This window comes from Drosophila mauritiana, unplaced genomic scaffold (assembly GCF_004382145.1).
Source record: "Drosophila mauritiana strain mau12 unplaced genomic scaffold, ASM438214v1 U_17, whole genome shotgun sequence".
NCBI classification, from domain to species: domain Eukaryota; kingdom Metazoa; phylum Arthropoda; class Insecta; order Diptera; family Drosophilidae; genus Drosophila; species Drosophila mauritiana.
In genome coordinates, this window is record NW_022881300.1 from 2,247 (window position 1) to 25,027 (window position 22,781).

General features: G+C 39.5%; 3 non-coding genes and 1 pseudogene across 3 annotated transcripts; all 4 read right to left on the minus strand.

Moving 5' to 3' along the window:
- Positions 1-1,175: 1,175 nt before the first annotated feature.
- On the minus strand, positions 1,176-10,541 carry LOC117149170 (annotated as a pseudogene).
- A 395-nt stretch (positions 10,542-10,936) lies between these two features.
- LOC117149169 lies at positions 10,937-11,115 on the minus strand. The gene has a single exon (XR_004460089.1). It is a non-coding gene; the product is annotated as a 5.8S ribosomal RNA (ribosomal RNA).
- A 686-nt stretch (positions 11,116-11,801) lies between these two features.
- Positions 11,802-13,796, minus strand: LOC117149172. Its single transcript, XR_004460091.1, has one exon. It is a non-coding gene; the product is annotated as a small subunit ribosomal RNA (ribosomal RNA).
- Positions 13,797-18,691: 4,895 nt separating this feature from the next.
- On the minus strand, positions 18,692-22,653 carry LOC117149174. Its single transcript, XR_004460093.1, has one exon. It is a non-coding gene; the product is annotated as a large subunit ribosomal RNA (ribosomal RNA).
- Positions 22,654-22,781: the final 128 nt, after the last annotated feature.

Here is a 22,781-nt window from a genome sequence, read left to right on the forward strand (position 1 = left end):
TATAATATAAATAATAATTAATCATTCATATGTATATATTAATTTACCATATATTGCCAAATCATAAAATACATAAGTTTTGAACAATATCAGAGGTCAGCAACGGTCTTCCTCTAATACTAAGATAATATGGAATATTCATCATTTTTTTTTTCCTTATACATATACATATAATTATTATAATCATTTATATTATTTATATTTAATTACTCATATAATGCCAAAATCATATAAATACATAAGTTTGAACAATATAGAGTCGGCAACGGTCTTTCCTCTATAATACTAAGATAATATGGAATATTTCAGCATTTTTTCCCTTATACATATAATAATTAATCATTTTCATATGTATATTATTAATTACTCGTAAATTGCCAAAATCCTATGAAGACATAAGAGGGAATACAATATTGAGAAGGTGGCACGCAACCAATAAGTATATAAGTTATGACGAGGGTTTATGGCAACTGTAACACAAAATCTTTAAAGTTTTATATCAAAATTATATGATAGGGACAATATCATATGCGTACTAATTGATGACAGTTGGCAACTGAACAATTCATTAAAGTCTTTATATTATTATATGATAGGAAATATATATGCGTCTAATTGATAGGTATTTGGCAATTGATAAATTTTTAAGTTTTATATCAAAATTATATGATAGGGACAATATCATATGCGTCACTAAATTGATGACGAGGTGTTTGGCAACTGACACAATTCATTTAAAGTCTTTATATAATTATATGATAGGGACAATATCATATGCGTCACTAAATTGATGACGAGGTATTTGCAACTTGATTCAATTTTATAATCAAATTAATGATGGACATATCATATGGTCAATGATGAGAGGTGTTTGCATTGAACAATCATTTGATATATTCATAATAATATTATACCGATAGGGACAATCATCTATAATGGCGTCACTAAATTGGATGGACGAGGTATTTGGCACTTGATAAATTCTTTAAAGTTTTATAATCAATTATATGATAGGGACAATATCATATGCGTCACTAAATTGATGACGAGGTATTGGCAATTGATAATTCTTAAGTTTTTATATCAAAATATTATATGATAGGGACAATATCATATGGCTGTCACTAAATTGATGACGAGGTGTTTGTTTGGCTACAGGAAAAATCATTTATTTATCGAATCATCAAGCAAAGGAATAAGCTTCAGTGGATCGCAGTATGGCAGCTGCTCAACCACTTACAACACCTTGCCTGTTACAAAAGTCGTTTACAATTGATTCTAGGCTTTGTCATTGTATTAAATAATGCTTTTATATGTAACTAGCGCGGCATCAGTGATCGAAGATCCTCCTAATTTACTATGTTACAAATTACATTGGCATCACATCCATTGTCGTTTATAAAATAAATTATAAACTTTAAATGGTTTAGAAGCCATACAATGCAAATTGCCCCTTATTTATCATTGCAGTCCAGCACGGATACGACCTTAGAGGCGTTCAGGCATAATCCAACGGACGTAGCGTCATACCACTGTTCGCTCGAACAAGTATTGTCCATTGGTCCGTACTGCGGTTCCTCTCGTACTACGCAGGAATGCTGTCGCAACAACGTTTTGTCATTAGTAGGGTAAAACTAACCTGTCTCACGACGGTCTAACCCAGCTCACGTTCCCTTGCATGGGTGAACAATCCAACGCTTGGTGAATTTTGCTTCACAATGATAGGAAGAGCCGACATCGAAGGATCAAAAAGCGACGTCGCTATGAACGCTTGGCCGCCACAAGCCAGTTATCCCTATGGTAACTTTTCTGACACCTCTTGTTAAAAACTCTTTAAACCAAAAGGATCGATAGGCCGAGCTTTTGCTGTCCCTGTGTGTACTGAACACCGAGATCAAGTCAGCATTTGCCCTTTTGCTCTATGTGTGGTTTCTGTCCGCACTGAGCTGGCCTTGGGACACCTCCGTTATTATTTGAGAGATGTACCGCCCCAGTCAAACTCCCTACCTGGCAATGTCCTTGAATTGGATCATACCTGAGTAATTGGAGTTATACCAAATTTTCAAATCAAAAATACATAAATGCATCGTTTTATTAAAGAATTTGTTTGCGATTATATAACAAACTCGTGATACTTTGATCAAGAAGCTTGCATCAAAACCCAATACCATAAGATATAATAAATATATCCGTATAATGGCTAGGAAATGATACACGTTCCATTTAATCAAGTAAGTAAGGAAACAATAAGAGTAGTGGTATTTCATTGACGATACCAAACCGAGGTCTAATATCTCCCACTTATTCTACACCTCTTATGTCTCCTTACACTGCCAGATTAGAGTCAAGCTCAAAAGGGTCTTCTTTCCCCGCTAATTATTCCAAGCCCGTTCCCTTGGCTGTGGTTTCGCTAGATAGTAGATAGGGACAACGACGACGACTTTTCAGATCTCTCCGAACTTGTTTTACGTGGCGTGTTCCACACTGAAGGGATTACAACCACGACACCCTGAACACCCACAAGTGGTGCATGTATCAACATGGTGTATGTGTCTGGATACGCCAGACAAGCGTCCCGGACTAGAAGCTATAGCTATGTACATAGCGACCACCCCGGTAGCAATTCGAGTACTTGCTTGCCGGGCAAGCACTCCCCCTTGCTGAGGAGCGAGATCTACCTAAAATCTCTACTGATCTCTGGGTCACAGCACCCGAGTTTTGCGCAACTAGCACCGTAACTCAAACGTCGAACACGAAGGCTCTACCCGCGATATGGGTACCAACCACAGCCACCACGATACTCCCACCAGGGGGCCTACCTCAATGTGCAGTCTTGGATAGCTGCACAACCCGTGGTACCGAAAGAGAGGCTCGGTGGGCCTCCTCCTTTTGCTCCGACAAGCAGGGTTAGAGGGACCTATGGCTATATTAGTCGCCTCTTACGACAAGCAATAGCGGACTGTGGAAGTATTCTCGCCCGCTAACCACACGGCGAAGTTGTTGGGCTAAACACCCTCCTCCTACGGAACACTTCGTCCGCAAACACTGCCAGCCGTTGAGTCCTCTGTTGATCTTCCAGGATTCTATCGAAGGTCCAGTTTTCGCCAAGGCGCTGCACTCCAAGTCCATCGAGGTTCCGCAAATCTGCATATAGGGGGCAAGCGCACAATATGTGCATCCAGTCCTCATATGGATCTCCACAAGCGCAAGCAGTGGTATCGCTGAGGGCTCTCCCTTGCAAAAATGCGTTAAACGACCCGTGACCTGTCAGCAGGTAAGACGTCCTCATCGAGAATCCAAATCTTGGATCCCGATAGGCGAGAGTGACATATGGGATGAATTTATGCGTCACCCGTCCTGGTTCGCTGTCATCATCCCATCTGTTCTGCCAACTCTGCAGTAAGCACTCTTCTAGGCGAGTCTTCCTCTGCTTCCAGCTTAGACACGTAGTGTCCTCGTCATATAGCCAGTCGTTCTCCTCCAGCGGGTATCCACGCTTCAGCTTGTATTTGACCGCTAAAAACTTAGCAGCCAAGTCAAGCGGGGGAGCTCCACCAAGTACCTGCAGTGCCACTGTGGACACTGTTCGGCATACCGAAAGGCATCCAAGCAGGATTAGCCTCTGGCAGGAGGCTAGTCGTCTCCGGGCGGCTACTTGCTCGGCGGTGTCATACCATACCGGGGCACCAAACAGCACACAAGGTGCCATGAGTCCGTCATATATGGTCCGCCTGGCTCGAGGACTGAAGCCCCAGTCGGCTCGAAGCACACGCGCCAATGCTCCAACGACTCCGGTCATCCGCTGGCGAAGCGAAGCTATGTGCGTGAGGAATTTCATTCCTTCACTGACCGTGATGCCAAGGTACCGACAGCTACGCACATACGGAAGGTTCGCTCCAGCAAACCTCACCGTAGGCGCACGTCTCAAGGCACCTTTTAGCAGCATTATTACCGTCTTGCTGGTCGAGACGGCAACGCCAACTTCCGCTCCCCACGCTTCTACGATGGACATCAGCTGTGCTCCTTTTTCCTCTAGCATAGCTCGGGAATTTCCCTCGACGAGAAGCAGCAAGTCATCAGCGTATGCACTCAGCTGGCAATACGGCTGGAGACGCTGAAGCAGTACATCCATCAGAATGTCCCAGATAAATGGGCCACTGATTGACCCTGCGGGCAGCCTCTAGTTACCGGTACTTCCACAGTACCGGAACTGCTTCGGATCACTGCTCTTCGGCCGGAGAAAAAGCTCTGCCACAAGCCCATCTCCCGGCATCCCAAGTCTGCTAGTCGGCGGAGTGCAGCACTCCATTCGACGTTGTCGAATGCTCCTTTGAAGTCCACGAATGTGCCGAGCACGTATTGCGCCGGGCTGGCACAAACACTGCTCTTCACGTGTCTCCAAGCATCCTCCACACATCGTCCTTGGCGAAATCCAAACTGCCATCTGCAGCCTTCCGGAAGAACTTCTCTCACACGATTCACCATGATGGCCTCGAGCACCTTACCAAAGACTGGCAGCAAGCATATTCCTCTATATGAGGAGGGCTCACACTTGTCCTTATCTGGCCCTTTGAGCAGCGAGACAACTCGTGGGCACTTCCACTCAGCGGGAAAGTATCCTAATCGGATGCATCGGGAAAACAACGATGCTAGGTGCTCGGGTATGGCGCGCCAGACTGCCTTGCAGATAGTGCCATTGATGCCGTCCAAGCCGGGAGAGCGCCTGCTCTTCAACCGGGCAACACATGCATCAACCTCGAATTCTTCGAGGGCCGGTGGGACTTCCTCCGCGATGGCAGTCGGTGCTTCGGACTCCGCAACTGGGAAGAAATTGCGGAGGAGCACTCGTGCACAGTCACCCCAATCAGTGATGAGCTCGCCATTCACGCGGAGGCACCCAATCTCCGTGCACTTTCTGCGGCCTCGGCAAATCTTGTAGACGCGCCCCCATGGGTCGTCGGCATGATCTCCCACGAAGCGTTTCCAGTCATCCATTTTCGCCCTCCCAATGAGCTTCTTGTAGTTTGCTGAGGCCCGCCTCAGCTCGACCACTACACGCTCTATAGCGGCACCGTCATCACGACGCCTTCCATCTTGGAGTAGGCGACGAAGTCTCCGGACTTCGCGCCTTGCAGCGCAGAGGTCGGCAGTCCACCAACGTGCTCTCCTGTTGGGCGATCGAATTGACTTTCTTCCCAGCGCAATATCACATACATTATGTACTATACTGCGCAGGGTCGAAACTTGCTGGTCCAACGGCGACTCTGAGAAGTTTTCCGGAAGTTCGGCTGCTCTACTCACCATTTCCTCCTTGAACAATCGCCAACGTGCATTGGAGAAGTTCCAGGACGGCACAGGAGCTATGCTCTCAACTGCGCGCGCGGTAGTTGGTTCGGCCACAACAGTAATGATGTTGTGGTCACTCAATTCCCACTCGTCCACTCTCCACTCATATGTGGCCCACATAGATGCTGCCTCATTGACGATTGTCACGTCGATATCGCTAGTAGCTCTGTGATTGTCGAACGTGTACACCTCTGTTGACTGGTTTAGGGCGGCGACTCTTGCCTCCAGCATCCACTCTGACAGCAGCTCACCCCGTCTGTAGTTAGCTTGCCCCTCGGCATGACGAGAGAGTTTGCTAAGCCACATGGGGGACACTGCATTCGCGTCGAGGCCCAGGATTGCGGGGGTTCTGCTGGCCTGCAGCAGGACCGCATCCATGTACCGGAGGTACGGTTCCAGAGGTGCATCGAACTGGCAGTATGCGGCGCAAAGGAAGATTGAGCCAAAGCTCCCTTTAACGACCAGACATACGCCATAATCCGTGGTGAGGGTCTCCACTGGCATACAGATGGCTTCCTGTTGATCTACTAGGATGGCTGCCTTCCCTCGCCGATCGGTGAAAATTCTCATTCCTTCAGGCAGCACATCCATTCCGTCCCCGCCGAGATACGGCTCCTGCACCAGCGCGAACATAGACTCCGATCTCCTGAGTCGGACTCCGAGCTCGATGGTCGCAGCTCTGCCTCGGCCACAGTTCGCTTGGATGAAGCTAAACATTAATGTCTAGCTTGCACCCTCGCCAGCAACGCCCCGTATATCGGGCACACGTTCGAGAGCATGTAATGCCCCGAGGGTTGCCCTCTGTGACGGCAGTTCCGGCAGTCCACCGGGTTTTGGCACTTTGCCGCGGTGTGGCCTTGTTGCCCGCACTGGCGGCAGACATTGTCCTTCTGCCGGCATTCGCTGACCTTGTGGTCGAAACCCACGCATCTGTGGCAGGCGTATGTGCGGACCTGTGCTCGGCATCGGAATGAGAACCACTTGATGTAGACACGACCTACATCAAGCTTCGCCATCGCGCGGTCGTCTACCTCTAGCGTTACATTTACTGTGGCGCCGTCGGTTACCGACCACGCCTTGGTCACCAGGTGCACGGACTTCTTAAATTGGGACATAGTCATATCGCTGTCGAAGTTATTTCCATGCAGCTCCTGCATGAATTCCTCAGGGCCGATAGCTGTGTCGACGTCATAGACGACGACCTTCGGCTTCTCGGCCGCATTCCGTGCCACATTTAGCCCAACTTCAGCGAACCTCTTTGATGCTACCACCTTCTGCAGCTCTCCAACTGAAGGAGTACGAATGATCGCACCACCACCTCGACGGAGCTCACGTACCTCATGTACTCTGACTCCGAGGGAGGGTGCAACCATCGTTCGCACCTTTTCCGCTATAGCTTTCCCCGATAGCGCAGGGTCGTCGCACTTCACCACCGCTGACCACGTCTCGCGAACCTTGGTGGTCCGCGGGGCAGCGATGGGTGCAACCTGTGGCATCTGGGGAGCATTGGCGGCCGTATTCTTTAACGGATTCGACGACGGCGGCGGCGGTGGCGGCATAGCGAGCCGCGTCTCCAGTTCTCCACACCGGAGCATTAACGCCAGCACCAGCTCATCGTAGCGGCTGATAGCATACGAGAGCTCTTCCGTGTCCACTTCTCCTAGGCTGCGGAAGCTGCTTCTCACCATGCGCTGGGTGGCCGACAGCTCTGCCATCATGGCTGCTTGCCCAGCACGGGCGGCAGCGGTAGCGGCGGTGGCAGTGGTGGCAACAATTTTAGCAGCAGTGGAAACGGCGGAGGCAGCAGTGTGGTCGGCAGCAGGGGCAGCAGTAGGATCAACAGCGGTGGCAGCAGCGTGGGGGGGCAGCATCGATGGCAGCGTTGCCGTAGCCGCCCGGGCGTCCTCCAGCGACGAAAACGCCTCCTCAAGTACACCAACGGGTTCTGGCACTCCATTCGACGCCAGGGCAACCAATTTCGCCTGCGTCGGCGCCGAGCTCTTAGAGGCCAGATGGCTTCTGCGCCTGCCTCGTCTGGATTTCCTCGAGGCACTACATCCGCTCAAGGCACTCGCGCTGCTGTCGCTCTCGGTCGGCATAACTCCGATGGTGGCTCCTCCTACCGTCGACGCCAGCAACCGTATGCTCGTTTGCTCACTGACAAAAGGTAGATGCTCTAGAGCTCCACCTATCGGTAGCGTCTGGTAGCACTAAACTGTCCCTAGACACAAACCCTAGCAGTGACTGCCACCAATAAGCTTTTTGACAGCTGCTCAAAAAGCTTACTCGAAAAACTTACTCGTAAGCTCGCCTCGCAGCACGTGCGGAGTGGAAAATTTCCAATAGTTTATTGTTAATAATTTCCAAACCGCTTGTTTTTAACACTCGACAATTTTCACTCGACTTCCGCGGAGCACTAAATCACCGATTTAATTACTTTCCAAACAAGGAAAACTTAGTTATTCGCAATCTGTACACGAGCGCAACGAAAACACGTCCGTCGTTAATCCATTCATGCGCGTCACTAATTAGATGACGAGGCATTTGGCTACCTTAAGAGAGTCATAGTTACTCCCGCCGTTGACCCGCGCTTACTTGAATTTCTTCACTTTGACATTCAGAGCACTGGGCAGAAATCACATTGTGTCAACACCCGCTAGGGCCATCACAATGCTTTGTTTTAATTAGACAGTCGGATTCCCCAAGTCCGTGCCAGTTCTGAATTGATTGTTAATTGATAATCGTTATAATTGATAAGAACTAATTGGTTTAACCCAAATAGTATTCTTAAAAATTTTAGCAAGAAAGTTCCACAATTGGCTACGTAACTAAACTATCCGGGGAACAAGTAACTAACATAAATGCTAGAAACTCTATTTACCCAGAACGAGCACATAAACCATGTTATTGTTTCCCAATCAAGCCCGACTATCTCAATCTTCAGAGCCAATCCTTATCCCGAAGTTACGGATCTAATTTGCCGACTTCCCTTACCTACATTATTCTATCGACTAGAGACTCTTCACCTTGGAGACCAGCTGCGGATATTGGTACGGCCTGTTGAGAAGTTTGCGTGTCCCCACCATAAATTTTCAAGGTCCGAGGAGAAAATATCGACACAACAGTATATGTCATGCTCTTCTAGCCCATCTACCATATCTCTCTGCGAAAGACTTCCATGGTAGTACGGCTATAAAACAGAAAAGAAAACTCTTCCGATATCTCTCGACGGCTTCTTTATGGTCGTTCCTGTTGCCAGGATGAGCACGAGGCCCATATTTAATAACAAACGGATACTCAACAGGTTACGGAATTGGAACCGTATTCCCTTTCGTTCAAAATTATTCAAGTGTATTATATTCGCTTTGTTTATATAGTTAGGCATTTTTGTTTTACTTGAAAATTTTCGGCTTTCGCCTTGAACTTAGGACCGACTAACTCGTGATCAACCACTGTTCACACGAAACCCTTCTCCACTTCAGTCCTCCAAGGTCTCATTCGATTATTTGCTACTACCACCAAGATCTGTACCAATGGCAGCTCCATGCAGGCTTACGCCAAACACTTCTACGCATACCATTGTACCTTCCTACTCACTAAAGTTTCAAAATTTATATCACAAGTAATATAAATCATCTACTTTAGCGGTAATGTATAGGTATACAACTTAAGCGCCATCCATTTTAAGGGCTAGTTGCTTCGGCAGGTGAGTTGTTACACACTCCTTAGCGGATTTCGACTTCCATGATCACCGTCCTGCTGTTTTAAGCAACCAACGCCTTTCATGGTATCTGCATGAGTTGTTAATTTGGGCACCGTAACATTACGTTTGGTTCATCCCACAGCGCCAGTTCTGCTTACCAAAAGTGGCCCACTGGGCACATTATATCATAACCTTGAACTTCATATCAAGAAAGTTAAGGTTCTTACCCATTTAAAGTTTGAGAATAGGTTAAGATCGTTTCGACCCTAAGGCCTCTAATCATTCGCTTTACCAGATAAGATTATTTTATATAATATTAAAATGCACCAGCTATCCTGAGGGAAACTTCGGAAGGAACCAGCTACTAGATGGTTCGATTGGTCTTTCGCCCCTATACTCAATTCTGACAATCGATTTGCACGTCAGAACTGTTTCGGTCTTCCATCAGGGTTTCCCCTGACTTCAACCTGATCAAGTATAGTTCACCATCTTTCGGGTCACAGCATATATGCTCAAGGTACGTTCCAGTTAGAGGCATAAATAATATAAATATACATTATACATAACTATATAGAACGCCCCGGGATTGTGTTAATTAGCTATAAATAGCTAAAAAACTAATCCCATTATTAGTCAAGTTAATTACGCTATTAGGTTTACATCCCAATAACTTGCACATATGTTAGACTCCTTGGTCCGTGTTTCAAGACGGGTCCCGAAGGTATCCTGAATCTTTCGCATTGTTAATCATACAAGAGCATATAATAAACACAAAAATCAATGATAATTATGCCATTATATAATTCCGAAAAATTAACGCTCTGTAATAATATAAATCTATCAGCACTTTATCAAATTAATAACATTTATTCTGTGTTAAAATGCAAGCAATTTAATTGGAATAAACTATAAGTTATATTTTATGATAAATTTGGGATATGCTAATAGATTACAATGTCCTTATATGGAAAAAATGCACATTATTCTTAATAATATTATTTAAATATTACAATTTTAATGATGAATTTTCCATAACGGATATTCAGGTTCATCGGGCTTAACCTCTAAGCAGTTTCACGTACTGTTTAACTCTCTATTCAGAGTTCTTTTCAACTTTCCCTCACGGTACTTGTTTACTATCGGTCTCATGGTTATATTTAGTTTTAGATGGAGTTTACCACCCACTTAGTGCTGCACTATCAAGCAACACGACTCTTTGGAAACATCATCTAGTAATCATTAACGTTATACGGGCCTGGCACCCTCTATGGGTAAATGGCCTCATTTAAGAAGGACTTAAATCATTAATTTCTCATACTAGAATATTGACGCTCCATACACTGCATCTCACATTTGCCATATAGACAAAGTGACTTAGTGCTGAACTGTTTTCTTTTCGCTCGCCGCTACTAAGAAAATCCTTGTTAGTTTCTTTTCCTCCCCTAATTAATATGCTTAAATTCAGGGGGTAGTCCCATATGAGTTGAGGTTGTATATATAACTATTTTTTGCCATAAATTCTTTATATATAAATGATAAAACAATCAATTAAATTCGTTATAAATAGTTCCAATAGTTCTTGTAAGCAAAGTTATTTTTTATCCATTTAACGAACCAACGAAGAATAATAACAAAACCAAGATTTTTCTTTTTCCGAATCATTAATAAGAGACAATTCTAGATGAAAAATATTTCAATTTTTTATGCTAGACATTTCTCAGTATTATTTGATTGAAAAAGAAAATATTTCTCTTCGTTTTTCACATTCAAATGTGAGATAATGTTTTTCATTTCTTTTTTAATATTATGAATAAAATCATTATTTAATCCAATAATATACCATATGCTTATAAAAAATTTATAAACAACTTAATTAGCATAGTCTTACAACCCTCAACCATATGTAGTCCAAGCAGCACTATAAAATTAATTAAAGTACATAACAGCATGGACTGCGATATGCGTTCAAAATGTCGATGTTCATGTGTCCTGCAGTTCACACGATGACGCACAGTTTGCTGCGTTCTTCATCGACCCATGAGCCGAGTGATCCACCGCTTAGAGTTTTATAATTCATTTTTATATAATATCAATATTGTTTTTATTGAAAGAAATTAAAAATACACCATTTTACTGGCATATATCAATTCCTTCAATAAATTTATTTTTATACCTAAAAATAAATGTTGCGATATGTCTTAGTTTCATATAAGCATTATGTATCATAAAAATCTGGTTATGGTTTGCTATTTTGGGTGACACATACTGCAAAATTTATATAAAACATTAACCTGATGGATGACAGGTACAAACATTGTATATTTTAGGTTGTTGCATTAGCCAACGTATGCTCATAACATAGATGAACAATACATATTCGCAACGCGTGTATATTATGGTCCATATACACACACACTTATTTTGAATACCACATTCAAAATTATTTTAATTTTAATTCGACTTCTACTTTCAAATTTTGTTCAGTTTCTTCGATTTCCATTTTCGAGAATTTGTTTTTATAGGAAACGCCATTGTTGTAGTAGGTACTGCCACAAATACGCACAACAACATTAATAATGTTAAAGTCTTTTTATGAGGTTGCCAAGCCCCACATATAAAATAAAAGCCATCTTCATTTTATTTTGACTTTAACTTTTGATTCCGTGGAATCATTTTGTAATATTTTTATTTTGGTAAATTGTATTTATTTGTATTATAACAAATGTTTATTAACGATAAGGATATTATACAATAATGATCCTTCCGCAGGTTCACCTACGGAAACCTTGTTACGACTTTTACTTCCTCTAAATAATCAAGTTCGGTCAACTTTTGCGAAACAACCGTAACACGCAAGGCGTCACAGTGATCACGTCCGGAGACCTCACTAAATAATTCAATCGGTAGTAGCGACGGGCGGTGTGTACAAAGGGCAGGGACGTAATCAATGCGAGTTAATGACTCACACTTACTGGGAATTCCAAGTTCATGTGAACAGTTTCAGTTCACAATCCCAAGCATGAAAGTGGTTCAGCGGTTTACCCGGACCTCTCGGTCTAGGAAATACACGTTGATACTTTCATTGTAGCGCGCGTGCAGCCCAGGACATCTAAGGGCATCACAGACCTGTTATTGCTCAATCTCATTATTGCTAGACGCAATTTGTCCATTTAAGAAGCTAGTGTCCTTATAATGGGACAAACCAACAGGTACGGCTCCACTTACATAAACACATTCAAACACAATAAACATTTTACTGCCACCATGAATGAAGGCTACATAAGCTTCAGCACCATAATCCTGAAGATATCTATTTAATATATTTGAGTCTCGTTCGTTATCGGAATTAACCAGACAAATCACTCCACGAACTAAGAACGGCCATGCACCACCACCCATAGATTCGAGAAAGAGCTATCAATCTGTCTTACACACTTATGTTCGGACCTGGTAAGTTTTCCCGTGTTGAGTCAAATTAAGCCGCAGGCTCCACTCCTGGTGGTGCCCTTCCGTCAATTCCTTTAAGTTTCAGCTTTGCAACCATACTTCCCCCGGAGCCCAAAAGCTTTGGTTTCCCGGGAAGCGACTGAGAGAGCCATAAAAGTAGCTACACCCAATTGCTAGCTGGCATCGTTTATGGTTAGAACTAGGGCGGTATCTGATCGCCTTCGAACCTCTAACTTTCGTTCTTGATTAATGAAAACATCTTTGGCAAATGCTTTCGCTTAAGTTAGTCTTACGACGGTCCAAGAATTTCACCTCTCGCGTCGTAATACTAATGCCCCCAAACTGCTTCTATTAATCATTACCTCTTGATCTGAAAACCAATGAAAGCAGAACAGAGGTCTTATTTCATTATCCCATGCACAGAATATTCAGGCATTTGAAGCCTGCTTTAAGCACTCTAATTTGTTCAAAGTAATAGTACCGGCCCACAATAACACTCGTTTAAGAGCACTAGTGCAGGTTTTTAAATAGGAGGAACATATGAAAAAATACAAGTATTTAATCACATATAAGAACTCCACCGGTAATACGCTTACATACATAAAGGTATAGTACTAACCACAATTGTAAGTTGTACTACCCGTATGAAGCACAAGTTCAACTACGAACGTTTTAACCGCAACAACTTTAATATACGCTATTGGAGCTGGAATTACCGCGGCTGCTGGCACCAGACTTGCCCTCCAATTGGTCCTTGTTAAAGGATTTAAAGTGTACTCATTCCAATTACAGGGCCTCGGATATGAGTCCTGTATTGTTATTTTTCGTCACTACCTCCCCGAGCTGGGAGTGGGTAATTTACGCGCCTGCTGCCTTCCTTAGATGTGGTAGCCGTTTCTCAGGCTCCCTCTCCGGAATCGAACCCTGATTCCCCGTTACCCGTTGCAACCATGGTAGTCCTAGATACTACCATCAAAAGTTGATAGGGCAGACATTTGAAAGATCTGTCGTCGGTACAAGACCATACGATCTGCATGTTATCTAGAGTTCAACCAATATAACGATCTTGCGATCGCTTGGTTTTAGCCTAATAAAAGCACATGTCCCATAAGGTTCATGTTTTAATTGCATGTATTAGCTCTAGAATTACCACAGTTATCCAAGTAACTGTTAACGATCTAAGGAACCATAACTGATATAATGAGCCTTTTGCGGTTTCACTTTTAATTCGTGTGTACTTAGACATGCATGGCTTAATCTTTGAGACAAGCATATAACTACTGGCAGGATCAACCAGAATAATGTTTTTCCTTCATATTCCATTCATATATTTTGAATCGAAATAAGCAATATAATAGATATATAGATATATAGATTTTTCACTTTATATAATTCCATGATTTTTATTATATTGAATAAAATTCAATATTTCGCCTTTGGGTAAAATTTTAAATATATAAGTAAAAAAATCCATTCGATTACGGCCATTTTTATATAGCATTCGTAATCCATATTTTCATTTTTAATTTATACTTGTTTTACCAATATAACAAGAATTTCATCTAATTATTGTAATATATATATTTCTATAATTTTATCTTTTTATACATACATATTTCATTATAAAATATCATTTTATTTCCAACATACATAATTATTGTATCCACACATGTACAATTTTTGTTTAACCAATATAAATATTAAGTTAAATCATTTGCATTTTGAAGATAAATTTAAAATTTATCTCTTTTCATATATATCTCTGGTAATATATAACATAAAACCAAGCGCATATGATAATATTTCCACATTTAATATATAATTTTATATTTCTTTCATAAGAATCCATATTTGTATTATACCGTAACGATATAATAATCCAACTATACGGCAGGTAATAAATTAATATTTGCCTGCCTCCAAAAATTAACGATAATATATGGAAACGATTTGTTATTCTATATATAATAGAAACTTGACTTTTGTTTCAACGATATTATCTATAAAGCGTATATTCCTATTATCCGCGGAGCCAAGTCCCGTGTTCTATAGAACTGAGAAACAAATTTGTACGGATAATAATATACTTTATTGTATGTAACCAATATAAACATAATCCGAAATAAATATTTCGAATAATGCGGGAGGTCGGCAACCACTGCCTACCTATAGTAGTTTTTGAACCCGCTGTCCTCAAAGCGGGTATTTTCAATTCCGTTTGCCACCCAACATACGGGCTATTCTCTTATATATTAAGAGATTATAGGAACATTTCATTTTTTTTCCATTATTCATATATAATATGATTATTTTTTCCCTTATACATATAATAATTAATCATTTTCATATGTATATTATTTAATTTACTCATATTATTGCCAAAATCATATGAATACATAAGTTTTGAACAATATGAGAGGTCGGCAACCACTGCCTACCTATAGTAGTTTTTGAACCCTCTGTCGTAATTCCGGTCGTTTACACTACTATACCCTCTCACTATAATGGCTTTTCTCTATAATACTAAGAGAATGTGGATATTTTCAGCATTTTTTCCCTTATACATATAATAATTAATCATTTTCATATGTATATTATTTAATTTACTCATATTATTGCCAAAATCATATGAATACATAAGTTTTGAACAATATGAGAGGTCGGCAACCACTGCCTACCTATAGTAGTTTTTGAACCCTCTGTCGTAATTCCGGTCGTTTACACTACTATACCCTCTCACTATAATGGCTTTTCTCTATAATACTAAGAGAATGTGGGATATTTTCAGCATTTTTTCCCTTATACATATAATAATTAATCATTTTCATATGTATATTATTTAATTTACTCATATTATTGCCAAAATCATATGAATACATAAGTTTTGAACAATATGAGAGGTCGGCAACCACTGCCTACCTATAGTAGTTTTTGAACCCTCTGTCGTAATTCCGGTCGTTTACACTACTATACCCTCTCACTATAATGGCTTTTCTCTATAATACTAAGAGAATGTGGGATATTTTCAGCATTTTTTCCCTTATACATATAATAATTAATCATTTTCATATGTATATTATTTAATTTACTCATATTATTGCCAAAATCATATGAATACATAAGTTTTGAACAATATGAGAGGTCGGCAACCACTGCCTACCTATAGTAGTTTTTGAACCCTCTGTCGTAATTCCGGTCGTTTACACTACTATACCCTCTCACTATAATGGCTTTTCTCTATAATACTAAGAGAATGTGGGATATTTTCAGCATTTTTTCCCTTATACATATAATAATTAATATTTTCATATGTATATTATTTAATTTACTCATATATTGCCAAAATCATATGAATACATAAGTTTTGAACAATATGAGAGGTCGGCAACCACTGCCTACCTATAGTAGTTTTTGAACCCTCTGTCGTAATTCCGGTCGTTTACACTACTATACCCTCTCACTATAATGGCTTTTCTCTATAATACTAAGAGAATGTGGGATATTTCAGCATTTTTTCCCTATACATATAATAATTAATATTTTCATATGTATATTATTTAATTTACTCATATAATTGCCAAAATCATATGAATACATAAGTTTTGAACAATATGAGAGGTCGGCAACCACTGCCTACCTATAGTAGTTTTTGAACCCTCTGTCGTAATTCCGGTCGTTTACACTACTATACCCTCTCACTATAATGGCTTTTCTCTATAATACTAAGAGAATGTGGGATATTTCAGCATTTTTTCCCTATACATATAATAATTAATAATTTTCATATGTATATTATTTAATTTACTCATATAATTGCCAAAATCATATAAATACATAAGTTTTGAACAATATAGAGGTCAAACGTCTTCTCTATATACTAAGATAATTGGGAATATTTTCACATTTTTTCCTTATACATTTATACATATAATAATTAATCATTTTCATATGTATATTATTTAATTTACTCATATATTGCCAAAATCATATAAATACATAAGTTTTGAACAATATCAGAGGTCAGCAACGGTCTTTCCTCTATATACTAAGATAATTGGGATATTTCACATTTTTTCCTTTCTTTATACATATAATATTTAATCATTTTATATGTATATTATTTAATTTACTCATATAATTGCCAAAATCATATAATACATAAGTTTTGAACAATATAGAGGTCGGCAACCACTGCTACCTATAGTAGTTTTGACCCTCTGTCGTAATTCCGGTCGTTTACACTACTATACCTCTCACTATAATGCTTTTCTCTATAATACTAAGAGAATGTGGGAATATTTCAGCATTTTTTCCCCTATACATATAATAATAATAATTTTCATATGTATATTATTTAATTTACTCATATAATTGCCAAATCATATAATACATAAGTTTGAACAATATGAGAGGTCGGCAAACTGCCTCCTATATAGTTTTTAACCTCTTTAATTTCTTTAACTATATATTCATATAATTTTTTCTATTATATAATATTTAATTTTTTATCATATTATTAATTTTCATATAATTATAATTTATAATTAATTCAATAATTTCTCATAATCCATATATAAAATAAATAAGTGAAAATATAAGTGCAACGGTCTTCCTCTATAATACTAAATAATATGGAATATTTCAGCATTTTTTCCTTATACATATAATAATTAATCATTTTCATATGTATATTATTTAATTTACTCGTATAATTGCCAAAATCCTATGAAGACATAAGAGAATACAATATGAGAGGTCGGCGCAACCATAATATAGTAGTTGATGACGAGGTGTTTGGCAACTTGATACAATTCTTTAAAAAGTCTTTATATTAATTATATGATAGGGACAATATCATATGCGTCACTAAATTGATGACGAGGTGTTTGGCAACGTGACACAAATCATTAAAGTCTTTATATTAATTATATGATAGAGACAATATCATATGCGTCACTAAATTGATGACGAGGTATTTGGCAACTTGATAGAATTCTTTAAAGTCTTTATATCAAAAATTATATGATAGGGACAATATCATATGCGTCACTAAATTGATGACGAGGTGTTTGGCAACTTGACACAATTCATTAAAGTCTTTATATTAATTATATGATAGAGACAATATCATATGCGTCACTAAATTGATGACGAGGTATTTGGCAACTTGATATAATTCTTTAAAGTCTTTATATCAAATATTATATGATAGGGACAATATCATATGCGTCACTAAATTGATGACGAGGTGTTTGGCAACTTGACACAATTCATTAAAGTCTTTATATTAATTATATGATAGGGACAATATCATATGCGTCACTAAATTGATGACGAGGTATTTGGCAACTTGATACAATTCTTTAAAGTTTTTATATCAAAAATTATATGATAGGGACAATATCATATGCGTCACTAAATTGATGACGAGGTGTTTGGCAACTTGACACAATTCATTAAAGTCTTTATATTAATTATATGATAGGGACAATATCATATGCGTCACTAAATTGATGACGAGGTATTTGGCAACTTGATACAATTCTTTAAAGTTTTTATATCAAAAATTATATGATAGGGACAATATCATATGCGTCACTAAATTGATGACGAGGTGTTTGGCAACTTGACACAATTCATTAAAGTCTTTATATTAATTATATGATAGAGACAATATCATATGCGTCACTAAATTGATGACGAGGTATTTGGCAACTTGATATAATTCTTTAAAGTCTTTATATCAAAAATTATATGATAGGGACAATATCATATGCGTCACTAAATTGATGACGAGGTGTTTGGCAACTTGACACAATTCATTAAAGTCTTTATATTAATTATATGATAGGGACAATATCATATGCGTCACTAAATTGATGACGAGGTATTTGGCAACTTGATACAATTCTTTAAAGTTTTTATATCAAAATTATATGATAGGGACAATATCATATGCGTCACTAAATTGATGACGAGGTTTTGGCAACTTGATACAATTCATTAAAGTCTTTATATTAATTATATGATAGGGACAATATCATATGCGTCACTAAATTGATGACGAGGTATTTGGCAACTGATATAATTCTTTAAAGTCTTTATATCAAAAATTATATGATAGGGACAATATCATATGCGTCACTAAATTGATGACGAGGTGTTTGTTTGGCTACAGGAAAAATCATTTATTTATCGAATCATCAAGCAAAGGATAAGCTTCAGTGGATCGCAGTATGGCAGCTGCTCAACCACTTACAACACCTTGCCTGTTACAAAAGTCGTTTACAATTGATTCTAGGCTTTGTCATTGTATTAAATAATGCTTTTATATGTAACTAGCGCGGCATCAGGTGATCGAAGATCCTCCTAATTTACTATGTTACAAATTACATTGGCATCACATCCATTGTCGTTTATAAAATAAATTATAAACTTTAAATGGTTTAGAAGCCATACAATGCAAATTGCCCCTTATTTATCATTGCAGTCCAGCACGGATACGACCTTAGAGGCGTTCAGGCATAATCCAACGGACGTAGCGTCATACCACTGTTCGCTCGAACAAGTATTGTGCCATTGGTCCGTACCTGCGGTTCCTCTCGTACTACGCAGGAATGCTGTCGCAACAACGTTTTGTCATTAGTAGGGTAAAACTAACCTGTCTCACGACGGTCTAAACCCAGCTCACGTTCCCTTGCATGGGTGAACAATCCAACGCTTGGTGAATTTTGCTTCACAATGATAGGAAGAGCCGACATCGAAGGATCAAAAAGCGACGTCGCTATGAACGCTTGGCCGCCACAAGCCAGTTATCCCTATGGTAACTTTTCTGACACCTCTTGTTAAAAACTCTTTAAACCAAAAGGATCGATAGGCCGAGCTTTTGCTGTCCCTGTGTGTACTGAACACCGAGATCAAGTCAGCATTTGCCCTTTTGCTCTATGTGTGGTTTCTGTCCGCACTGAGCTGGCCTTGGGACACCTCCGTTATTATTTGAGAGATGTACCGCCCCAGTCAAACTCCCTACCTGGCAATGTCCTTGAATTGGATCATACCTGAGTAATTGGAGTTATACCAAATTTTCAAATCAAAAATACATAAATGCATCGTTTTATTAAAGAATTTGTTTGCGATTATATAACAAACTCGTGATACTTTGATCAAGAAGCTTGCATCAAAACCCAATACCATAAGATATAATAAATATATCCGTATAATGGCTAGGAAATGATACACGTTCCATTTAATCAAGTAAGTAAGGAAACAATAAGAGTAGTGGTATTTCATTGACGATACCAAACCGAGGTCTAATATCTCCCACTTATTCTACACCTCTTATGTCTCCTTACACTGCCAGATTAGAGTCAAGCTCAAAAGGGTCTTCTTTCCCCGCTAATTATTCCAAGCCCGTTCCCTTGGCTGTGGTTTCGCTAGATAGTAGATAGGGACAGTAGGAATCTCGTTAATCCATTCATGCGCGTCACTAATTAGATGACGAGGCATTTGGCTACCTTAAGAGAGTCATAGTTACTCCCGCCGTTGACCCGCGCTTACTTGAATTTCTTCACTTTGACATTCAGAGCACTGGGCAGAAATCACATTGTGTCAACACCCGCTAGGGCCATCACAATGCTTTGTTTTAATTAGACAGTCGGATTCCCCAAGTCCGTGCCAGTTCTGAATTGATTGTTAATTGATAATCGTTATAATTGATAAGAACTAATTGGTTTAACCCAAATAGTATTCTTAAAAATTTTAGCAAGAAAGTTCCACAATTGGCTACGTAACTAAACTATCCGGGGAACAAGTAACTAACATAAATGCTAGAAACTCTATTTACCCAGAACGAGCACATAAACCATGTTATTGTTTCCCAATCAAGCCCGACTATCTCAATCTTCAGAGCCAATCCTTATCCCGAAGTTACGGATCTAATTTGCCGACTTCCCTTACCTACATTATTCTATCGACTAGAGACTCTTCACCTTGGAGACCAGCTGCGGATATTGGTACGGCCTGTTGAGAAGTTTGCGTGTCCCCACCATAAATTTTCAAGGTCCGAGGAGAAAATATCGACACAACAGTATATGTCATGCTCTTCTAGCCCATCTACCATATCTCTCTGCGAAAGACTTCCATGGTAGTACGGCTATAAAACAGAAAAGAAAACTCTTCCGATATCTCTCGACGGCTTCTTTATGGTCGTTCCTGTTGCCAGGATGAGCACGAGGCCCATATTTAATAACAAACGGATACTCAACAGGTTACGGAATTGGAACCGTATTCCCTTTCGTTCAAAATTATTCAAGTGTATTATATTCGCTTTGTTTATATAGTTAGGCATTTTTGTTTTACTTGAAAATTTTCGGCTTTCGCCTTGAACTTAGGACCGACTAACTCGTGATCAACCACTGTTCACACGAAACCCTTCTCCACTTCAGTCCTCCAAGGTCTCATTCGATTATTTGCTACTACCACCAAGATCTGTACCAATGGCAGCTCCATGCAGGCTTACGCCAAACACTTCTACGCATACCATTGTACCTTCCTACTCACTAAAGTTTCAAAATTTATATCACAAGTAATATAAATCATCTACTTTAGCGGTAATGTATAGGTATACAACTTAAGCGCCATCCATTTTAAGGGCTAGTTGCTTCGGCAGGTGAGTTGTTACACACTCCTTAGCGGATTTCGACTTCCATGATCACCGTCCTGCTGTTTTAAGCAACCAACGCCTTTCATGGTATCTGCATGAGTTGTTAATTTGGGCACCGTAACATTACGTTTGGTTCATCCCACAGCGCCAGTTCTGCTTACCAAAAGTGGCCCACTGGGCACATTATATCATAACCTTGAACTTCATATCAAGAAAGTTAAGGTTCTTACCCATTTAAAGTTTGAGAATAGGTTAAGATCGTTTCGACCCTAAGGCCTCTAATCATTCGCTTTACCAGATAAGATTATTTTATATAATATTAAAATGCACCAGCTATCCTGAGGGAAACTTCGGAAGGAACCAGCTACTAGATGGTTCGATTGGTCTTTCGCCCCTATACTCAATTCTGACAATCGATTTGCACGTCAGAACTGTTTCGGTCTTCCATCAGGGTTTCCCCTGACTTCAACCTGATCAAGTATAGTTCACCATCTTTCGGGTCACAGCATATATGCTCAAGGTACGTTCCAGTTAGAGGCATAAATAATATAAATATACATTATACATAACTATATAGAACGCCCCGGGATTGTGTTAATTAGCTATAAATAGCTAAAAAACTAATCCCATTATTAGTCAAGTTAATTACGCTATTAGGTTTACATCCCAATAACTTGCACATATGTTAGACTCCTTGGTCCGTGTTTCAAGACGGGTCCCGAAGGTATCCTGAATCTTTCGCATTGTTAATCATACAAGAGCATATAATAAACACAAAAATCAATGATAATTATGCCATTATATAATTCCGAAAAATTAACGCTCTGTAATAATATAAATCTATCAGCACTTTATCAAATTAATAACATTTATTCTGTGTTAAAATGCAAGCAATTTAATTGGAATAAACTATAAGTTATATTTTATGATAAATTTGGGATATGCTAATAGATTACAATGTCCTTATATGGAAAAAATGCACATTATTCTTAATAATATTATTTAAATATTACAATTTTAATGATGAATTTTCCATAACGGATATTCAGGTTCATCGGGCTTAACCTCTAAGCAGTTTCACGTACTGTTTAACTCTCTATTCAGAGTTCTTTTCAACTTTCCCTCACGGTACTTGTTTACTATCGGTCTCATGGTTATATTTAGTTTTAGATGGAGTTTACCACCCACTTAGTGCTGCACTATCAAGCAACACGACTCTTTGGAAACATCATCTAGTAATCATTAACGTTATACGGGCCTGGCACCCTCTATGGGTAAATGGCCTCATTTAAGAAGGACTTAAATCATTAATTTCTCATACTAGAATATTGACGCTCCATACACTGCATCTCACATTTGCCATATAGACAAAGTGACTTAGTGCTGAACTGTTTTCTTTTCGCTCGCCGCTACTAAGAAAATCCTTGTTAGTTTCTTTTCCTCCCCTAATTAATATGCTTAAATTCAGGGGGTAGTCCCATATGAGTTGAGGTTGTATATATAACTATTTTTTGCCATAAATTCTTTATATATAAATGATAAAACAATCAATTAAATTCGTTATAAATAGTTCCAATAGTTCTTGTAAGCAAAGTTATTTTTTATCCATTTAACGAACCAACG